Genomic DNA, 8,118 nt, shown 5'->3' with positions numbered 1-8,118 from the left:
AATAGACCACTTGAAATAGTGCACAGTGATGTATGGGGCCCAGCACAAAACCCATCTATCAAAGGCAGTTTATACTATGTTACATTCATTGATGACTTTAGCAGGATGACATGGATATACTTTCTCAGGGAGAAGAGTGAAGTATTGGAAAAATTCATGGATTTCAAAGCTTTTGCAGAAAAGCAGTATGGCTGTTGGATTAAATGTCTGAGGACAGATGGAGGTGGTGAATACACCTCAAAGGCCTTTGAGCATTTCTTGAGGAAGCATGGAATAAGGAGACAGTTGACATGCAGGTATACACCTCAGCAGAATGGTGTGGCTGAGAGAAAGAATCGTGTCATATGTGAAGTGGCAAGGGCAATGCTCAATGAAAAGAGCATGCCAGATTACTATTGGGCAGAAGCATGTGCTACTGCAGTGTATATCCTGAACAAATCACCTACAGCAGCCATTCATGGAAGCACGCCTGAGATGCGGCTCACAGGTTATAGGCCAGACATTGGACATCTTAAAGTCTTTGGATGTGTAGCTTATGTTCATGTGCCTGATGAAAGAAGACGGAAGTTGGATCCTAAAGCAGAGAAATGTGTCCTTGTTGGATATGCACAGGATCGCAAAGCTTACAAATGCTATAACCCTCAAACTAGACAAGTAGTCATCTCACGGGATGTTGTATTCGATGAGCTTGCTAGTTGGTATAAAGCCAAAGATGAGGGAGTCATTGACACACTTGAGGCGAATGTGCCTGTGAACTTGCCATCACAAGCAAGTTCTAGTTCTACTACTATGTCTGGGCCAGCAGAAGCTGAGAGTAGTAGCAGTGTACGTCCATGGTCAGGACGTCTGAGACATGAGAGTGTGAGCACTGGGAGTAGTGCTATGGATAAAGGCAAGAAGAAAGTCGAAGGAATTGGGATCACAGGTTATGAGTCCTCTAGTTCTGAGAGTTTGGATGAGGAGCTCGGGATACCTGTTGTACGCACACCTGGTGTTAGGCAGGACAGATATGTGCCACCACATGCTCGTGTTACAGGTGTACAGAGTGACCCGCATGCATTGCGGAGATCCCAGAGAGTCAGATATCCAGTGGAAAGATTGACATATAGAGATTTTGCTATGCATTATGCATACATGACATCTATGGTAAAGCATGTGGAACCTACATGCTATACAGAGGCTATTGGAGAGCATGTATGGCAGAAAGCAATGGATGTGGAGATGGACGCATTGGTCCATAATGATACATGGGACTTGGTTGCTCTACCAAAGGATAAGAATGTTATTGGATGTAAATGGGTTTACAAAGTGAAGTGCAAATCTGATGGGTCTATTGAGAGACATAAGGCAAGATTGGTAGCAAAGGGTTATGCACAGACCCAAGGATTGGATTATGATGAGACGTTTAGCCCAGTGGCTAAGATGGGCACAGTGAGAGCAGTCATTGCTATGGCTGCAGCTAATGGCTGGGAAATGCATCAGATGGATGTTAAGAATGCATTTCTGAATGGAGATCTACAAGAGGAAGTATACATGGCACAGCCAGAAGGGTATGTACACCCTAGATATCCCACTCACGTATGCAGGTTGAAAAAGGCATTGTATGGTCTGAAGCAAGCACCACGTGCTTGGAGTGATAAGATGAGCAGATATCTTATCTCACTTGGTTTTCAGACTTCTACAGCAGATTCTTCACTGTATGTGAAGAAGACACAGCATGGGATTGTTTTACTAGTCATCTATGTGGATGACTTGATTATTACAGGTGATCATAGTGCAGATGTGATGCATGTCAAGAAAGCTTTAAGTGGGAAATTTGACATGAAAGATCTTGGTGAGTTGAGATATTTCCTTGGCATTGAAGTGGTGAAAGATCATGGAGGTACTTGGTTAGTACAGCGCCAATATGCCTTGGATATGTTGGCAAAGTATGGCATGACAGGGTGTAAGCCTATGAGTACACCATTGGAGCAAAATGTGAAATTGCGGGCTGATTATGGCGAGGAATTGGATGATCCTTCTATGTACAGGAAGATGGTTGGTAGTCTCATATACATGACTATCACACGCCCAGATTTGAGTTATGCAGTGGGGCTAGTGAGCCAGTTTATGCAGAGCCCCAGGAAACCACATTTGGATGCAGTGAGATGCATCATGAGATATGTGAAAACCACAGCACATTATGGTTTATTCTATGAGAGTGGTAAAAGCTTGGACATACATGGCTACACAGATGCTGATTGGGCAGGTAGCGCATATGACAGGAGGTCTACTAGTGGATATGCTTTTACACTTGGCAGTGCTGTGGTGAGTTGGAGTAGCAAAAAGCAACCTACAGTTGCTTTATCCAGTACAGAGGCTGAGTACAGAGGTGCAGCCATTGCTACTTGTGAGGCTATATGGTTAAAGAGTCTCTTGGCAGATTTATGTGAGCCTCTTGATGGCAAAGTTGTCATACATTGTGACAACATGAGCAGTATGCAGTTGGCAAAGAATCCAGTATTTCATGTGAGGACCAAACACATAGAGGTCCATTATCACTTTGTCAGAGAAAAGGTGCTGGATGGTACAGTTGATCTTCACTATGTGAAGACTGATGAGCAGGTGGCTGATATCTTCACGAAGCCACTTAGCAGGGAGAAGTTTGAGTACTTCCGGACTATGTTGGGAGTACATGGGATGAGCTTGAGGGGGAGTGTTGAGAGTGTTGATATCCCAAGCTCATCTACATCTTCATCGGCAGTACATCATGAGCTTGAGAGGGGCTGTTGAGATTCAAGCTCGATGTCAGTGTGAGCCAGCTATACTATGTGCTGGCAGATTAGGTAGGAACATGTGTGAGACATAAATGACCGCGTGTCCAGCTGGTCATAGTGTGTGTGGACATTACATTAGGTTTACTTTGTAGTGTGGACATAACACAATGTTGTGTTCTCCTTTGTGTGTGTGAGAGAGATGGTGACTATGGCTTCTCTCCTTCTTTATGGTTGATGATTATGGATTAGGGTTTGCTTCTCTTGTGTGTGTTACATCCTGCTCCTGTTTTTTATCAATCTATTCTTTTTCATCACATCCATTCTCACCCTATCCAACCCATATTCATCTTATCTCATCACATACACTTCTTATCTCATCCCATACACATCTTATCACATCTTAACTCTTCTTATCACATCCTAACTTATCTCATATGCATCTTATCACATCTTATCACATCTCATACACCCCTTATCACATCCTAACTCATCTCATATACATCTTATCCCATCACATATACTTCTTCCCTCATCCCATACACATCTTAACTCATCTTTTATGCATACCTCTATGCAAGAATTTCAATTGTGATAAAAGTAACACTTTTATAATAAAATAATCATTATTTTTTTTTCTTTACAATTTTATAATAAAATATTTATCTTTTATGCATGCCTCTATGCACAAAATTCAATTATGCTAAAAGTAACACTTTTATAATAAAATATTCATCTTTTATGTATACCTCATGCATAAAATTCAATTATGCTAAAAGTAACACTTTTATAATAAAATATTCATCTTTTATGTATACCTCATGCATAAAATTCAATTATGCTAAAAGTAACACTTTTATAATAAAATATTCATCTTTTATGCATACCTCTATGCATAAAATTCAATTATGTTAAAAGTAACACTTTTATAATAATATATTTATCTTTTATGCATAATATAAAAATTTAATTTTTCCATGATTACCATGAAATTCTTTCAATTAATCAAGGATGATAATTCCTAGAATATGGTAGGAAATCCTCTTTTCATGCTTTGAAATGAAATTATTTTATGTGTAAATTTTTATAAAATTTTGCCATAGCTCCGCTACTATAACTAATAAATCTCAATTATTTTAAAAGATAGGTTATCTTTAAGGGAATGATTAGAATGATTCCTAATTGGAGCATTAACCCTTAATGGATTAAATCAAAATTATCATAAACTAAAAGCATAGATAAAAAAAACTATTAATTTATTCTCAAGCATAGATTAATCTTAGATTAAGAAAAAGCTTTATGAAAAGCTTCATTTGGATTGAGAATGGGTCATGAGTATGACCATTTCTTAAGTGAGAGAGAGAAAAAACCATTAGAATTAAACATAAAAGGAAATTTATGTAATTCTTTACTATCATTAATTAATTAACTTCAATAGCATTTCAAAAACCATACCAATTAAGCTTCTCAAGCTTGAGAGGAGTTGAGAAGAGAGAAACATTGAGAAATTATAGAAAAGATCAAAATTCACTATACTTACCTTACAATTTGCTTGATTCTTTGTTCACGGTAGAGGCCCCCAACCAATCAATTGGTTTAGTATGTTGATGGAGCCACCAATGGGGATTGAAGAAAGAGAGAAGTGTCAAAAACTAGCGAATTATTAAAGAATTCACAGTTCTTGGCTTAGGTGGAGTAGAGTAACAAAGCATAAGACACTATATTTTTCAACAAGGGGGAGGCTTCTATTTATAGGAAAAATTGAGCTCCTAACCAAACAAACTGATTCTAGAATTTTCCAAGTCAGTTTGGTCACTTTTTGACCATTTTTAGGTTAGTTAAGCTAACTTTTTGGAACTAGACTTGAATGAGGAGAGAGGAGAGATGAAATATCTCAATTTTTATGAGTTTAAAACTCATTCTAGCATGTGAAATATGCACATCCTTTAAAGAATTCCCCTTCCTTACATATGTGTCAAAATGGAATCATTATACCCAAAATATCTCATAGTTTTAATATTGCTCATAGTTTTTTACTAATAAACCTTGTACATTTTCAACTCTTCATCTTGTGTGAGCATTTACTCATTTTTGGATACCCAAAATATCTCATATTTTTAATATTGCTCATAGTTTTTTACTAATAAACCTTGTACATTTTCAACTCTTCATCTTGTGTGAGCATAAATTTACTCCTTTTTGGATACCCAAAATATCTCATATTTTTAATATTGCTCATAGTTTTTTACTAATAAACCTTGTACATTTTCAACTCTTCATCTTGTGTGAGCATTTACTCCTTTTTGGATACCCAAAATATCTCATATTTTTAATATTACTCATAGTTTTTTACTAATAAACCTTGTACATTTTCAACTCTTCATCTTGTGTGAGCATTTACTCATTTTTGGATACCCAAAATATCTCATATTTTTAATATTGCTCATAGTTTTTTACTAATAAACCTTGTACATTTTCAACTTTTCATCTTATGTGAGCATTTACTCATTTTTTGGTATCTTCTTTTACAAATTGGATTTATTCGACATAAACAGTCATTTACAAACAGCATTTACAAACAGTCACAAAATACAGTTTCTATATCGAATTCCGTCTTTCCACATTATCCCTCCTCAATCCACATTACTTATTCCACATTCCCTTCATATGTACTCATTCTCATCCATTCATTCATATCAACGACACATTATTTTTCACACATTCACCTTCATCATTCTTCATACACATCCATGCATACATCCATTTTCACATCCTTATTTATACATCCACATCCACATACATACATCCATACATACACATCCACATGCATACATTCACATCTACATGCATACATCCATACATACATACATCCATTTTCTCATTCCCATTCACATAACCCCATACGCCTTCTCATCTATTCTTTTTCATCACATCCATTCTCACCCTATCCAACCCATATTCATCTTATCTCATCACATACACTTCTTATCTCATCCCATACACATCTTATCACATCTTAACTCTTCTTATCACATCCTAACTTATCTCATATGCATCTTATCACATCTTATCACATCTCATACACCCCTTATCACATCCTAACTCATCTCATATACATCTTATCCCATCACATATACTTCTTCCCTCATTCCATACACATCTTAACTCATCTTTTATGCATACCTCTATGCAAGAATTTCAATTGTGATAAAAGTAACACTTTTATAATAAAATAATCATTATTTTTTTTTCTTTACAGTTTTATAATAAAATATTTATCTTTTATGCATGCCTCTATGCACAAAATTCAATTATGCTAAAAGTAACACTTTTATAATAAAATATTCATCTTTTATGTATACCTCATGCATAAAATTCAATTATGCTAAAAGTAACACTTTTATAATAAAATATTCATCTTTTATGTATACCTTATGCATAAAATTCAATTATGCTAAAAGTAACACTTTTATAATAAAATATTCATCTTTTATGCATACCTCTATGCATAAAATTCAATTATGTTAAAAGTAACACTTTTATAATAATATATTTATCTTTTATGCATAATATAAAAATTTAATTTTTCCATGATTACTATGAAATTCTTTCAATTAATCTAGGATTATAATTCCTAGAATATGGTAGGAAATCCTCTTTTCATGCTTTGAAATGAAATTATTTTATGTGTAAATTTTTATAAAATTTTGCCACAGCTCCGCTACTATAACTAATAAATCTCAAATCTTTTGGATCATTAACCCTTAATGGATTAAATCAAAATTATCATAAACTAAAAGCATAGATAAAAAAAACTATTAATTTATTCTCAAGCATAGATTAATCTTAGATTAAGAAAAAGCTTTATGAAAAGCTTCATTTGGATTGAGAATAGATCATGAGTATGACCATTTCTTAAGTGAGAGAGAGAAAAAACCATTAGAATTAAACATAAATGGAAATTTATGTAATTCTTTACTATCATTAATTAATTAACTTCAATAGCATTTCAAAAACCATACCAATTAAGCTTCTCAAGCTTGAGAGGGATTGAGAAGAGAGAAACATTGAGAAATTATAGAAAAGATCAAAATTCACCATACTTACCTTACAATTTGCTTGATTCTTTGTTCACGGTAGAGGCCCCCAACCAATCAATTGGTTTAGTATGTTGATGGAGCCACCAATGGGGATTGAAGAAAGAGAGAAGTGTCAAAAACTAGCGAATTATTAAAGAATTCACAGTTCTTGGCTTAGGTGGAGTAGAGTAACAAAGCATAAGACACTATATTTTTCAACAAGGGGGAGGCTTCTATTTATAGGAAAAGTTGAGCTCCTAACCAAACAAACTGATTCTAGAAATTTCCAAGTCAGTTTGGTCACTTTTTGACCATTTTTAGGTCAGTTAAGCTAACTTTTTGGAACTAGACTTGAATGAGGAGAGAGGAGAGATGAAATATCTCAATTTTTATGAGTTTAAAACTCATTCAAGCATGTGAAATATGCACCTCCTTTTAAGAATTCCCCTTCCTTACATATGTGTCAAGATGGAATCATTATACCCAAAATATCTCATAGTTTTAATATTGCTCATAGTTTTTTACTAATAAACCTTGTACATTTTCAACTCTTCATCTTGTGTGAGCATTTACTCATTTTTGGATACCCAAAACATCTCATATTTTTAATATTGCTCATAGTTTTTTACTAATAAACCTTGTACATTTTCAACTCTTCATCTTATGTGAGCATTTACTCCTTTTTGGATACCCAAAATATCTCATATTTTTAATATTGCTCATAGTTTTTTACCAATAACCTTGTACATTTTCAACTCTTCATCTTATGTGAGCATTTACTCATTTTTGGATACCCAAAATATCTCATATTTTTAATATTGCTCATAGTTTTTTACTAATAAACCTTGTACATTTTCAACTCTTCATCTTATGTGAGCATTTACTCATTTTTTGGTATCTTCTTTTACAAATTGGATTTATCTCCTCCCTACACATGGATTGATGCTATTGGCCCATAGGAACCTTAATTGGACCATAATCCAAAAATTTTTGAAAATCTAGACCCTTAGGCTAAGGTCCTTTATACCCATTTCCAATTAATTTCAATTGCACATTGGAAAGTTCTTTTTGAATTTCTGTTTCAGGGAAACTTATTTTAATAAGATGAGATAATTTTCTATCCAAAAATATTAAAAATCTGAATATTCTCTCTCTAGAATATTTTCTCTCTCTAGGTTAAAACAGTTAGAAACAAGGTCTTTATATTTCTGAAGAGGGATTGATTACAGGGGAAGATACTAGACATTAAAAAGGGGGTTGGGGGAGGAATCTTACAACAGAGGTGT

This window comes from Cibotium barometz, chromosome 38 (genome assembly GCF_041138505.1).
Source record: "Cibotium barometz isolate CiBa-2024 chromosome 38, ASM4113850v1, whole genome shotgun sequence".
Lineage (NCBI taxonomy): Eukaryota > Viridiplantae > Streptophyta > Polypodiopsida > Cyatheales > Cibotiaceae > Cibotium > Cibotium barometz.
The sequence above is the reverse complement of the archived record's forward strand: the minus strand, read 5'-3'. Positions refer to the sequence as shown.